Below are 14641 nucleotides of genomic sequence, written 5' to 3'. Positions count from 1 at the left end.
AAAAAAAAAAAAAAAAAATCGCATTTAAAAAAACTGCTATTCCTGCCTTCCAATTAGATAGTAGCACCTAAGCTCCTCTATATTCAAGTTTAGAACTCTCTCTGTGTGAAAGGAAAATGGCCTCATAGCTGACAAAATTAATGCCAACATTCAGTTTCTAGGTTTTAGTTTCTCATATCTAAGGTGACAAAAAAGTTTTAGTGTCCAAAGGGTGATTGCTACTACATGTTTTTTCATCTCTTTCTGAAGACATCCATTTTTCTGTGCCTGGCACACTGCAGTTTGAAGCTATGGAGATGCATAAATCTTTGCCCTGGGATATCTGCGGGAAGGAGTGAGTGTCAGATGCCGCAGGCCCTGAGATGGTAGAGACCGTGAGAGCATAGCCTCCCTGGGACAAGTATGCACCAGTGACATACTTGAGCCTTCAGTGTTGCTGGATTTCAAAATCTTGCTGGATATTTAGTTTTGCTGGACCCAATCCATGCAGATTCTTGAGGCTGGCGGGCCCCAGGTTGGAAGAATTCTCCAACTGCTGGGAATGTCCAACCCGGAGATAATGCCCTGGAATGCCATGGTTGTCAATTCAAAAAGCACAGGTCTGGGGATCTTCCTCATGTCAGCCTACATTTAATTTCCAACTCCACCCTGTTAATGTTAAAATTCAGATCATTGTAGGAATATTTATTGATGATTGCTCTCTGCTCTCAGCAGGGAGGCCAAGCTCAGTTTCAAGAGAACCCCAGGACAGTGGACCACTGCCCCTTCCCACCCTGTTGGTATCCATAGCTATTCAAAGGCTCCCTGGAGTTCAGCCTCCAGCTCTGACCTGGTTCCCGGCCCCTTTCATGCCCCTGCTGACCTATATGTGCTTCCAATCCTGACTCTACCCACCCAAAATCAATTCCACAGGTGGAAAATATGAAAGAAGGCTTTAATAATCATGTACAAAGAAATATGAATTCTGAGCAGACCTAAAATTAAAGGTTTTTTTTTTTTTTTGCATATTATTGATTGTGTGAATAGAATTTTTCCAAATGAAAAACCTTGAGGGCATTAAGAAGATGAAGAACAAAATATGGAAGGATCTCCACTGCAGAGACTTCCAGCTCCAGGCAGGGCACAGTCCTATGAAAGTCAACTAGAACAGCATGAGGGCCTCCACTGGGGTGCATGAGCTCCTTCCAGGGCATCATTTGAAAAGGGTGGTGCTATGAGCTATGAGCTATGAGCTATGAGCAAGTTCCTTTCTTTTCTGAGTTCCAGTCTGTCCTAAGCCTTAGTTTTCAGCCATTTCTTATGGGCAGCCTGGGCTCTTAGGCTTGCTCTGGGCATCTATCTGTCCACCTTTGTTGACTGTATCTCCTGGCTGGTTCAGGACCCATTAGGCTGTGTTATCTATAGCCCTACACTTATTTTTCAAGTGAGCATAGCTCTTCTGTGATTTCAGCCATTGGTCCCTAGACATATGGGTCTCAACAGCATTTTTGTCCCCTTTAAACTCCAAGAATGACTTTAGCCTATGTAAGCACAGCCTGAATGCACTGCAGTTCACATTTGGACAGAACTGGGGACATTGGCAGTGGTGGCTCAGTGCAGTGAAGCTGTCCAGTGCCCAGTCCCTGCTTATTTTAGGTTTAGGTCAGGTGGCATGTGGGCTCTGGACATGTTGCTTTCAAGACAGTTCTTCCAAAGATGATGAATGGAACCCCATATTTTAATCTCCTGATCAGGCCAACCTATATGGCTGGTCTAGGAAAGGAAGTAAATGATTCAGTTCAGTACTGAGTGTGCTTTTATAATGTGTTCTGTCTTATACAGAATGGCAGACACCAAAGTCCAAACACTTGGGAGATGATCACTCATTTGCCTGGAAAATTTTCTTCAGGACTTAATACAATTAAGGTGAAAATTGTATTTTTCAGAAAGACACAGTTGAAAGTCAAAAGGGTTGTTATGATTGAATTAGGCAAGAACAGGGTGAGGGAAATTCCATGGGAAATAGAGTACAGTTACTGCCGGTGTCCATTGTAGGGGAGAAAAAATAATACTTTTTCCTCACCCATTGCAAGGGCCATGGCTGACACTCTCATAACAAAACACAGATTAACAAGAGAAAAGCACACACAAATTATTTAACAAAGTTTTCTATGACAAGGAGGCCTCAGAAATGAAGACCAAAGACCCAGTGAAAAGTATGTATTTTTATGCTTGGATTCTATGGACAGTCATGTAGAAGTATGATTGGACAAAAAGTGTATTATCTAGTGCTATTAAATTGGGTGCTGGGGAACCCAGAAATGGTGGTCTGTTCAGATGCTTTTTGGCCTCTGTGTCCAGGGATGGACCCTCTGGAATGAGGGTTTATGCCCTACCTTCAGGGGAGGTAGGCCAGATAATTCTTTAATGGCCAGCTACCACAGAGAAAGGCATAGTGTGTATGGTAGTAGTGAACTCGCTTCTGTGGTTTTCTTAATTGCCAAGGTACCATGAAACCTCCTTATGAAGTTTTACAGTTCACAATCTGGGTCTCTGTGTTATCCAGTTAGTCATTAAATGAGTCTCTCAGTCCTGAGAATAGGTCAGCTCAGTTAAACAGTTAACAGGACTGTCTCAAGTCAGGTGGTGGGATTGCAGAATGGCTTCCACCAAAGTTAGGCCTGTGTATGACACAAGCAATCATTCATTTAGTTAGAGTTATTTCTGGCCGGGCACGGTGGCTCACGCCTGTAATCCCAGCACTTTGGGAGGCCGAGGCGGGTGGATCACAAGGGCAGGAGTTCGAGACCAGCCTGGCCAATATGGTGAAACCCCGTGTCTACTAAAAATACAAAAATTAGCCAAGCAGGTAGTGGCGCCTGTAGTCTCAGCTACTTGGGAGGCTGAGGCAGGAGAATCACTGGAACTGAAGAGGCGGAGGTTGCAGTGAGCCAAGATCGCGCCATTGTACTCTAGCCTGGGCGACAGAGTGAGACTCCGTTTCAAAAAAAAAAAGAGTTCTTTCTATTGAAACAAAAGAAAAACAAAGGTTACTGGTTAGAACCATCTATTAACTTAGTTTGTTGAGTCCAGAGGGCAGCCAGTTGAGAAATTTCTAGATGTTTAGCTTGAATTATCTTCAGTTTGAATGGGGGCAGGCAGTGGCAATCTGACAGAATTTCCTGGTTTGGAGGTTGCATGAGGTGTTCTGGTGAAATTCCTGAGTAGCCCATACATGAGTTGTGGTGATTTCTCTGCAGTCTACATTAAACCATCCAGCTTCAGTTTACAAGACTTCAGGAAAAGTGTAGTTTAGTTTTAGCAATTCCAAGTCAGAAGGGTAGAAGAAAAATCTGAAATATTAGTTTGAAGAGCCATACTGAGCCTGTTTTGTTTTGTTTTGTTTTGTTTTGTTTTTTGAGACAGAGCCTCACTTTGTCATCTAGACTGTAGTGCAGTGGCACGAACACGGATTACTGCAGCCTCCACCTCCCTGGTTCAAGCAATCCTTCTACCTCAGCTTTCCAAGTGGCTTGGACCACAGGCATGTGCCACCATGTACTTTTTGTAAAGATGGGCTTTTGCCACGTTACCCAGGTTGGTCTCGAACTCCTGGGCTCAAATGATCCTCCAGCCTTGGCCTCCCTAAATGCTGGGATTACAGGCCTTAGCCATGGTGCCCAGCCCATAGCCAGATCTTAAAGGCAGCAAATAAATCAAGATCCAGTCTCGATTTCAGGTAAATGACAGAACCTCAAAAACAATGGGCTAGAATCTAATAATAGGTACACTCTAGGGTTTTATTCTAAAATTTTTCTCTCTCTAATTACCCCCATTTCTATCAAACATCATCAAAGTATTTTGTTGTTGTTGTTGTTGTTGTTGTTGTTTTGTTTTGTGTTGAGATGGAGTTTTGCTTTTGTTGCCCAGGCTGGAATGCAGTGGCACGATCTCAGCTCACTGCAACTTCTCTGCCTCCTAGGTTCCAGCAATTCTCCTACCTCAGCCTCCCAAGTAGCTGGGACTACAGGCTTATGCCACCATGCCTGGCTAATTTTTGTATTTTTAGTAGAGACAGGGTTTCACCATATTGGTCAGGCTGGTCTTGAGCTCCTGATCTCAAGTTATCTGCCTGCTTTGGCCTCCCAAAGTGCTGGGATTACAGGCCTGAGCCACCGTGCCCAACCATCAAAGTATTAATAAGAGTAATTTTTTTTTTTTTTTTTGAGATGGAGTTTCACTCTTGTCACCCAGACTGGAGTGCAATGGTGTGACCTCTGCTCACTGCAACCTCCGCCTCCCGGGTTTAAGCATTTCTCCCCTGAGTAGCTGGGATTACAGGCGCCTGCCACCATGCCCGGCTAATTTTTGTATTTTTAGTAGAAATGGGGTTTCACTATGTTGACCAGGCTAGTCTCAAACTCCTCACTTCACATGATCCTTCCACCTCGGCCTCCCAAAGTGCTGGGATTGCAGGCGTGAGCCACCGCGCCTGGCCAAGTAATTTCTTTACAAAATAAAGTTAGTGTCATTAAACTTGGCCTAATTATGTACACAAGTGCGGCTGGAATAGTGATTTACCACATAGGCTCTCTTTAAGTTTCTGGACCTTATCATAAGGAATCTTAAATTACACTTTAAAAACCCTCTCATGGCTAGGAAACCAAGGCAAGATCTTGCTATCATACTTTGCCTGCAATACCTATAGATTTGGGTGAATTCTCCTTTTGTCAAAGGCCTCCAAATATCCTGATGTTCCTAGGCCTGCCAGGAAGTGGCATTTCTTACTCACCTGTAAGGCCAGGAACCCTTTTAAGCCAGGCCAGTTTTTCATGTCTGAGTGTGTTGTTTCTGTTCCTAAAAACCATGAAAGAGCTTTCACTCATCTGCCCTGGCCCTCTGCGGACCGCTCCGCCCCTGCTGTGCCTGGGCGCCGGGGTGCTCTCGGCCAGCGGCCTCTGGGAGCGCCCACTGGAGTGCCCCAGGAGCCGGAAGGCGGCAGTCCTCGCCAGGACCCTCCTGTGGGCCCAGGGGGACAAAAGTGGCTGTCAATCCAGCACGTGCACATTGAAGCAAGTTTAAGGATTTAACATGAAGCACAGAAGCAGATAGTGCCTAACAGCAAACGGTAGTTGGTACATATTCGGTGAATGGGGCAGCACTTCCTTCTCTCACTGCTGCTGAGATGGCAGAAATTAGTCGAATTCAGTACAAAATGCAACATACTGAAGGCATTAGTCAGCGAATGAAGGTCCCAGAAAAGTTAAAAGTAGCACTGCCAAACGCCGACCTGGAACAAGGATTCCAAGGAGTTCCAAATGCTAGTGTGATAATGCAGGTCCTGGAGTGGATTGTTGTCGCAGGAAATAATGAATATGTTTCATTTTCAAGACTAGCAGATTTTGACCTTATTCAGTCAACTCCCTTTAAATCCCTGACACTAAAAACACCACCTCATGTACTTACACTAAGTGAAAGACCACTAGATTTTCTGGATTTAGAAAGACCTGCAAAACCCCTCAAAATGAAGAAATCCGTGCAGTTGGCAAACTAAAAAGAGAGCGGTCTATGAGTGAAAATGCTGTTCGCCAAAATGGATAGCTGGTCAGAGATGATTCTCTGTATGGCATTTCAAATATAGATACAACAATTGAAGTTACGTCAGATGACCTAACTGTTGTAGATGCAGCTTCACCAAAACGAAGATAATCAAACTAAATAGACGTTTACAACTTCTGGAAGAGGAAAACAGAGAACGTGCTAAAAGAGAAATGGTCACGCATTCAATTACTGTAGCTTTCTGGCTGCTTAATAGCTGGCTCTTGTTTCGCCGCTAGAGGTAACATCAGCTTTCAAAAGTATTGTCTCAGCAGCTGGAAATATAAAATATTTGCAAACTTCAAAAACAATATGAAAGAAATAAAACAGTGATATTACATTCAAGATGGTAACTCTAAATCTTTATTCTAACGATGGAAATATATCTTGGGTTTAATCCTGGTCTCCAGAATTTACCCAAGGCCACAAGAAAATAACAGCATGACACTATCTAAAAAAGAAAGAAAAACAAAACAAAACAAAACCGAAACCAGACTTTCCTAAGCTTTAGGGGACAGACATGAGAATCGAGAGTGGGTAGAGCTGGCAGTACTTTGGTGGCACCGAGCGCGCAGTTGGTCGGTGACTGTACCGCTCCTTTCCTGGCTCCAGCGGTTTCTCAATGCCATCGCCACTCCTCTGTCAGAGTTACCGGATGCTCTCTGGCGGCAACATTCTTTGCGCCAAAAGTTGTCTTTTGCAATAGCACAGGCATTTGCTGCGGGCAGGTGCTTGTTGGGTCCCAGGGCAGCTGGTTTCACAACTTCGCTGGTGTCTCCCCCCACGACCTCCCCCGCCTGCGCCACGTAGCATAAATCGGTGAATTGAGTGGGCAGTTTCCCCACAGCACCTTCGCCGGTAGCAACCTGCGAAGCCAGTGGATACAGTGGCGGCTAGGTTAATTTCACCGAGTCTGGTGTTTCTCGGTACCCGCACCGCTCTGCGCTTTGTGCTGGCCCAGGCCTGTCTCAGCACCGTTGGGTGCTTCCTAAAAGAGTTTGTCTGTGGTGGGTCTGATAGCTGCTGTGGGAGGACTGTTTTCAGAAGTTTCTAGTAGAGCCCAACTGGCGCTTTCTCAATCGTCGAACCACTGGTTGCGCGGAGCTGGATGTACTTTAGTGACAGCGCATGTTTCTCTGTGCCATCCCCATGGGTGTCGTCCAAACCGCAGTGTCTGTTTCGCTGGCACCATCGCCATATGGGTAACCTCCTTCAGTGGCTGCGCTGGTCCCTGCAACAAGTCTCCGTTTCTTATCCGCACTCTCTCCCAGAGAGCCAACCAGACACTTTTCCGCTTGTGTCTACTGCTAGTTGTGCTGTGCACAGTTTCCTGGTCTCTGTGCGTCGCTTTCTCCATCCGAGGCCCTCTAGTGCAAGCTTCAGGGTCGCAGGACCCAGTGTTCCCATTGACTGTTTCGCCAGCGGTGCCGAGTCGGAGGTTTTTCTGTCACAGCACTTGTTGTACGGAGTTTCTTGGTGGCCGAACCTCTCTTTTTTCTGAGTCGATGGTTTCTTGGTGACAGCACCATTGGTTTCATCAAAACGAATGCTGTCCTTGACAACCCAGTCGGCTGCCGTCACTCACAGGCTCCCAGTACTGCCATCTCGCCAAGCCGAGGTCTCCTGGTCGCGGCACAGCTCGTTGGTGGGAGCCTTCATTTTCTCGATGGCGGCAGCGATAAGGTAGCCAATCTGAGGGATGCCGCGTCGCAGCTGCTCCAGTTGCATCCAGTCTGGTGTTCCCGGAGGAGGCGGCGCTGGCTGGGGGGAGCCCGCCGCTTCTCAGAGATGGTGGCAGGGGAGCTGCGCGGGCGCGGTCTCTTCCCAGCGCCTCCAGCGCCGCTGCACGGGCTCTGACTTGGCCTCCAGAAGTCCGCTCGCGCCTCTGTCGCAGGACCCTGCGGTTTCGTCAGTCCTTGGCTTCTTGGTTTTAGCAAGTTTCGATTTCGCGGTGCCTGCCGTTTCTGCCTCTGTTCAAAGTCGAGGAATAGCCAAAATGGGATTTCTCAGCCCAAGGAAGTCCCGACTTAGGACAAACACTGGTCTAGCCCTGGCTGCGATTTCTAGGTCGTAGGAAGTCACTGTTTCGTCCTAGAAAGGCAGAGTTACCCTATGACACCCCCCCCCCCTTTATTTTTTCCCCAGCAGCTTCGGGTTTCCTGTAGGCTCGGATTTCTCATCAAACAATCCCGGAGTTAGCCCTGCCTCAAGTTTCTTGGTCCTAGCAAGTTACGGTTTCGTAGTAGTAAGCCCTACTTTAGCTGCGCAGGGGATGTTTAACTCCTGTAGAAATCTGTGTAACAGCAATTGCGATTTTTTTAGGTTTAGTGATGACCAGTTTAACAATGCCGGGGAGCTCTTATATCATCTTTGGTTTCGCAATAGCAGGTCCCGCCTTAGCTATTCCTGTGTTTTTAAAACTCCCCTGGAAGTCAGGAAATGCCGGCCAATGCGATCTTTCCGTTTTACCAAGCTCTGTTTGACAGTAGCAAGTCTCGTTCAACTCGACTTTTTCTCTTGTGGACCAAGTAGGGATATACCAGCTCCTGCGATTTTTCACTAGTAGTTAAACAGGTTTAACCACAACTGGTTTGTTTTTGTTTTTGTTGAAGGAAATTTAGACTTAGGTGTAATACGTACGGGTTCAGCTCTGACATAGATATCCTAATTGTAGGACTGCATCGTTTCGCAAGGTTAGTAATTTCTTTGTAAGGTTGACTCTTTGTAATTTTTGCTTTTTTGTGTCTTTTGCTCTGAGAACCATGTTACCAGTGTGTTTGCTTTTTCATTTTTACTTGCACTTTAGACTTTAATGATTTTAAAATTCTTTCTTTTCTTTTTTCTTTTCTTTTCTTCTCTTTTCTTTTCTTTCTTTTTCTTTTTTTTTTTTTTTTTTTTTTTTTTTACAGAGTTTCGCTCTTGTTGCCCAGGCTGGTGCAATGGCACGATCTCATCTCACCACAACCTCCACCTCCCAGGTTCAAGCGATTCTCCTGCCTCAGCCTCCCGAGTAGCTGTTGACTACAGGTGCCCGCCACCACATCCGGCTGACTTTTTATATTTTTAGTAGAGACGGGGTTTCTCCATATTGGCCAGGCTGGTCTCAAACTCCTGACCTTAGGTGATCAACCTGCCCCGGCCTCCCAAAGTGCTGGGATTACAAGCGTGAACCACCATTTTATTTTAGCTACGCCTAAAATTAGATTTTTATTTAAATGTTATGTAGTTTTTTTCTTTTAATTTTGAGAGTGTCTCAGCTTCGTGTTCCTCGACTTCCATTCTTTCAGTAGCTGGAGAGCCCAGCTCAATCTCAGTCTCGCTGGTGTTAAGTTCCGGGTTCTGTCTAGTGTCTGTGCTTCTTACGTGAAGCTGACGGATTAGCATCAGCACTTTTGCCAGTAGTGCTCACTTGGCGTTTTCTCAGTTGCTGCACCATTGTTAGCGCCTAAAGTGACGTTTTCCTTTCGCAGGACCGGCAAGTTCTTTGTGCTGTCACTTTCTGGGTTCTAGCACCGCTAGTATCTTGTAGGAACTTCCTGAAGCTTGTTTTATGTCGCAGAACGGTGATTGCACGAGCCTCTGTACCTGCTAATAATTCCGTAGTACCATTAGCCGGAGCTTTTTCTGTCACAACACATTAAAATGGGTTAAAATACATTAAACGGATTAAAACATATTAAAATGTCAAAAAACTTTTCAACTGAGTCTGTTCATTCCTCCAGGCAGGATGTTCGGGTGGGGAAGCACCACCTTTTTCTAAGAGTCTGCAGATTCTCTCTAGCAGCACCGTTTGCGGTGCCAAAACGGGTATTTGTTTGGCAACACCAGTGCTATACGCTGGGTGCTGGCACTTGCTACGTTCAGTTTCTCGTCAGCGAGGTCATTAGTAGGGAAGAGCCCTAGCGCACAGTTTTCTGGTGGCAGCAGTGCTTATTGTTTTTGTCCCCTGAAGCGCTCTTTAATCCCAGGGTTCTGTAGCACTATTTCTGTCTAAGATTTGCTTAGTGTCCGTTTCATTTCGGTTTCTTTTCTCGCTGTGTTTTTCCGTCGGAATTACGGTTATGGTTTTATGTACTCTCTAACATGTTACTGTTTTTCATGTGTCTACTAATTTTCATACATTTGTTTTCTTTCCCCTCCCTCCCTCCCTCCCTTCCTTCCTTCCTTCCTTCCTTCTTTCTCGGCTTACTGTGATCTCCGCCTCACAGGTTCAAGCAATTCTGCCTCAGACTCCTGAGTGGCTAGGATTACAGGCCCGCGCCACCATGCCTGGCTCATTTTTGTACTTTTAGTAGACACGGGGTTTCACCATGTTGGTCAAACTGGTCTCGAACTCCTGACCTCGGCCTCCCAAAGTGCTGGGATTACAGGCGTCAGCCACCGCACCCAGCCTAATGAGTTTCTTAATATCTGGCTGGCCTCTGCCCATGGGCTCTGGAAAGCATAAATACCCAGAGTGAAGGGGTGGCCAGCCCCTCCACAACCTGTGGGTGTTTCTCGTCAGTTGGGATGAGAGACTGAGAAAAGAAATAAGACACAGAGACAAAGTATAGAGAAAGAAAAGTGGGCCCAGGGGACCAGAGCTCAGCATAGGGAGGACCAGCGCCAGCACTGGTCTCTGAGTTCCCTGGGTATTTTTTGATCACTATCTCTACCATCTCAGAGAGGGGGATGTGGCAGGACTATAGGGTAATGGTGGAGAGTCAGCAGGAAAACATGTGAGTAAAGATCTCTGTGTCATAAATAAGTTTAAGGAAAGGTGCTGTGCCTTAATGTGCACGTAGGCCAGATTTATGTTTGACTTTACACAAACATCTCGGTGCATTAAAGAGCAGTATTGCCACCAGCATGTCTCACCTCTAGCCATAAGGCAGTTTTCTCCTATCTCAGTAAATAGAACCTAATACTGGGTTTTACACCAAGACATTCCATTCCCAGGGATGAGCTGGAGACAGATGCCTTCCTCTTATCTCAACTGCAAAGAGGCCTTCCTCTTTTACTAATGCTCCTCAGCACAGACCCTTTATGGGTGTTGGACTGACAGTCAGGTCTTTCCCTTCCCACGAGGCCATATATCAGGCTATCACATGGGGAGAAAACTTGGACAATACCTGGCTTTCCTAGGAAGAGGTCCCTGCGGCCTTCCGCAGTGTTTTGTGTCCCTGGGTACTTGAGGTTAGAGAATGATGATGACTTTTACTAAGCATACTGCCTTCAAGCACTTTTTTTTTTTTTTTTTTTTTTTTTAACAAAGCACATCCTGCACAACCCTAAATCCATTAAACCTTGAGTCAACACAGCACATGTCTCTGCAAGCACAGGGTTGGGGCTAGTGTTACAGATTAACAGGATCTCAAGGAAGAAGAATTTCTCTTAGTACAGAACAAAATGGAGTCTCCTATGTCTACTTCTTTCTACATGGATACAGTAACAGTCTGATCTCTTTTTTTCCCACACAGAGTGATGGTAGAGCTGAAGGCTGTCCCTCCTTGATCAGAGCAAACATTTGTTTCCTCCTGGTCTGAGGCTTAAGCAATGGAGCAACATTTTCTTGGCTATGTGAAGCGTGTTTCAGATTCCGCAGAGGTGTTGCCAGAGCCCCAGCCTCCGCCTATTGTGAGTTCAAAAGATTGTGGTCCGTGGCCTCTTTCTATGTATCCAGTAGCAGGAGAGTACTCATTGGACAGCTGTGATTTGGGACTGCTTTCCAGTCCTTGCTGGCGGCTACCCGGAGTCTACCCGCAAAACGGACTCTTTCCCGGAGTTCAGGGCACCTTAGAATCGAGTACAGTGGAGCCCACGAGTTCAGTTGGCCCTGGACACAGAAGCTGTAAGAGGCACCTGTAGAAGAGGTGGACAGCTCAGAGGAACCCGACAGACTGACGCTCCAGCAGCTTCCCTGGTGCAGTCCTCCCCACTCCAGGGACAAATAGCATGAAACCCAGGCCTCTGAAGGTGGGCGCCTTTCAGGGTGCCGCCATCCTCCTGTCTTGAAGTGGTGGTGCCACCACCCGGGTTTCTCAGGCTGCCTGGAGTGGATTCGTCACCTTGGTTGTGCCCATTCTCTGGGGGTGCTGCCCAGGGACCTTTGGAGCCAAGAAGCTTTAGATAGCAGCAGGAGCCATTTTGGATTCTCCTCCTTGAAAAGATTCTCAGTTACAAAATGTCTTCATTTAGAAAGTAAAAATACATTTAGATGTGCTTTCAGTGCTCATGGTCAATTTTAAAATTTTCTGTTTCCTGACCTTTCTCCATGGTGTCCGGTCGCTTATTGCAGTTTCCGTTTATTTTGAACATTTATGTTTATTTCATTATATGTTTCATTTAACAATTTTATTTCTATCTGTTTCAACTCTGAGAAATCTATTTTATGATTTTAGAATTATTCAGAGTGCTGGCATATTTAAACTTTGTTTTCCATTTTATTTTTAATTATATTTGTACTATTTTTCAAGTTATTGCTTTTTAAGTATATCATGTTTGTTTTCATTTAATTTTATTTCACATCTTTGGGTTATTAGAACGTCTTTTTAATTACTAATTTTATTTTTGTTTTAACAGCTGCCTTTGTTTTTACAGTATAGCAATTCATTGTGTTTCACACTGAGGTATTTTATTTGCAGTCGTAAGATTGAGGGGTGTGGCTGGGCACGGTGGCTCACACCTGTAATCCCAGCACTTTGGGAGGCTGAGGCAGATGAATCACGAGGTCAGGAGATCGAGATCATCCTGGCTAACACGGTGCAACCTTGTCTCTACTAAAAAATATATATATACACACACACACACACACAATTAGCCAGGGGTGGTGGTGGGCGCCTGTAGTCCCAGCTACTTGGGAGGCTGAGCCAGGAGAATGGCATGAACACGGGAGGAACTAACAGTGAGCCGAGATCGCACCACTGCACTCCAGCCTGGGCGACAGAGCAAGATTCTGTCTCAAAAAAAAAAAAAAAAAAAAAGATTGAGGGGTTCATCAGTCTTTGCTATTTCTCATGGAAGGACCAGGCAATTACTTATATTAATACAACCACACTGATGACCACTTCTTAAGATTATTTTTTCAGACGGTGCGGCGTGGCTCATACCTGTAATCCCAGCAATTTGGGCTGCTGAAGCATGCAGATTGCTTGAGCGCGGGAGTTTGAGACCAGCCTGGGCAATATGGTGAGATTCGTTGCTACAAAAAATACAAAGATTAGCCGGGCATGGTGGCATGCACCTGTAGTCTCAGGTACTCGGGAGACTGAGATGGGAGGACCACTTGAGCTCAGGAGGTCTAGGCTGCAGTGAGTCGAGTTTCCGACACTGCAATCCAACAGAGCGAGACCCTGTCTCTAAATAAACAAATAAATAAATAAATAAGACTACTTATTCATGGGTCTTAGGTATAGCAGCACTTCCTGTTTCTTTTTCTTTGGAATAAATAGTGTGGTTTATAAGAAAACTGCCAATTATTTAATCATACGACAACTTGCTTTAGCAATTTCAGTAGGCTGAGGAGGTCTGGGTTGGCCCTGCCTGCTTTGTCTGCCTTCATGGGATTTTTAAACTTCCTACACATCAGAATATAGCCCTGATTGTGATTTCTCTGCACAGCGAGTCTGAATTTAAGTGGAACAAGTATCAGTTTATTTTGCCTGTGATAAAGGTGCTTAATCCTGCTTTTAAAATATCTTATTCTGAGCGAGTCCTGGGATAGGGATTTCCTATAGAGTAACAAGTTCATTTTTGGATTCTAAGTGCCCGCGGGAATGCAATTTCTTAGCTCTTGCAAGTCCAGATTTAGTCCAAACCAATACTAGCATAACCATGCCTGTGACTTCTTAGTTTAGGTTTCATAATTTCTTATCCTGCTTTAGTTATGCCTATGAGTTTTAAACTGGATGTCGGGGCATGTCAGTGAAGAAGATCTTTTAGGAGTAGCAAGTGTTGGTTTAGCAGTGCCTGCAATCCGTTAGAAGTCCAGGTTTAGATCAAGTAGATATTGATATAGGCACGACAGCGATATTACAGCTGTGAAACCATACTGTTTAGAAGTGTTTGCATTTTCTTCTTTGCAGAGTCAGTTTTTTATGTTTTGCTTAGCTTTGATTTTCATTCAATGAATTTTTCCAAATGTATTTCTATTGTGTTATATATTCAGGTAACTTGCCCTTTTAAAAAACAATTGTTGCTAATTTTTCTTTTGTCAGCCCTCAGCTTTATGCTGTCTGCTCTGTGTTGACCCATGATCCCTGGAAACTAAAAACTACTATTTTTGCCTAACAGGCCTTTTGTCAGTGGCATTACCACTAGTTTTGCCGCCAGATGCTCCACAATGGCAGCACTGCCTGTTGCTTCTACAAAGGCTTGCGAGAGCCCAGGAAGTTGAGGCTCTGGGTGACCCCGTTTCCTCAGTTGCGCCTGAAATAGGTGCAACCACTCTGCAGGTTCCCGGTTTATTCGGCTGTGTTTTGGAACAAATACCGATTCTTTCTGGGAATCGGGTGTTTGTCAGTGGCGTTCCTTTTTCTTCAAAAGTGGCCACTTCTGGCTTCACTGCTTCTCGGCGACGTCAGATGCTTTTCCGTGGCAGTACGGGTCGTTGCATGGAGTGGCCGGTTTCTCATTCGCACTTTGCCGGCTGGCAGTTACTCCTTGGAGGCGCAGCTCTCGGCAGACCCCCTTGGTTCTCAGTATCGGGTTTCCCTGTGCTGGCGTTTGTGGTGGTATTTCCGTCACAAACATTTGCATAGAGCCAGTGTTTTCTTGAGGACAATGCCATTCATTTCTCTAAAACCGGCTGTGTCTGGAACAGGCTATTGCTCTCTGTCACACAGTCCTTTGTGACAGCCAGTTGTTTCTAGGTTCCTGCACGGCTGTTGACTCCGTGCTAGCAACATTACACCCAGCAACCTTAGGTTAGGAGTTTCTAGACACAGTTTTGAGAGGTGCAGCAGGTCGGTGTTTTCTCGGTCGCAGTTTCTACTAGAGCGGAGCTGGCGGATTTAAGCGGAGGCGCCTAGCTGGGTATTTCTCTGTAGCAGCCCATTTCAAAGTGTTCAAGTGGACTATACTGAAA

The 14641-nt window shown here is 45.5% G+C and overlaps 3 pseudogenes; 2 read left to right on the top strand and 1 right to left on the bottom strand.

The window, feature by feature from the left end:
- LOC112626991 overlaps nt 1–618 on the bottom strand; it is a 1569-nt pseudogene extending 951 nt beyond the window's left edge.
- A 4475-nt stretch (nt 619–5093) lies between these two features.
- Nucleotides 5094–5816, top strand: LOC112626480 (annotated as a pseudogene).
- Nucleotides 5817–11044: 5228 nt separating this feature from the next.
- LOC112626478 lies at nt 11045–11845 on the top strand (annotated as a pseudogene).
- The last annotated feature ends 2796 nt before the right edge of the window (nt 11846–14641 follow it).

The sequence above is a fragment of the Theropithecus gelada genome, chromosome 6, assembly GCF_003255815.1.
Source record: "Theropithecus gelada isolate Dixy chromosome 6, Tgel_1.0, whole genome shotgun sequence".
Classification (NCBI taxonomy): domain Eukaryota; kingdom Metazoa; phylum Chordata; class Mammalia; order Primates; family Cercopithecidae; genus Theropithecus; species Theropithecus gelada.
This window is presented reverse-complemented; position numbering and strand designations above follow the sequence as displayed.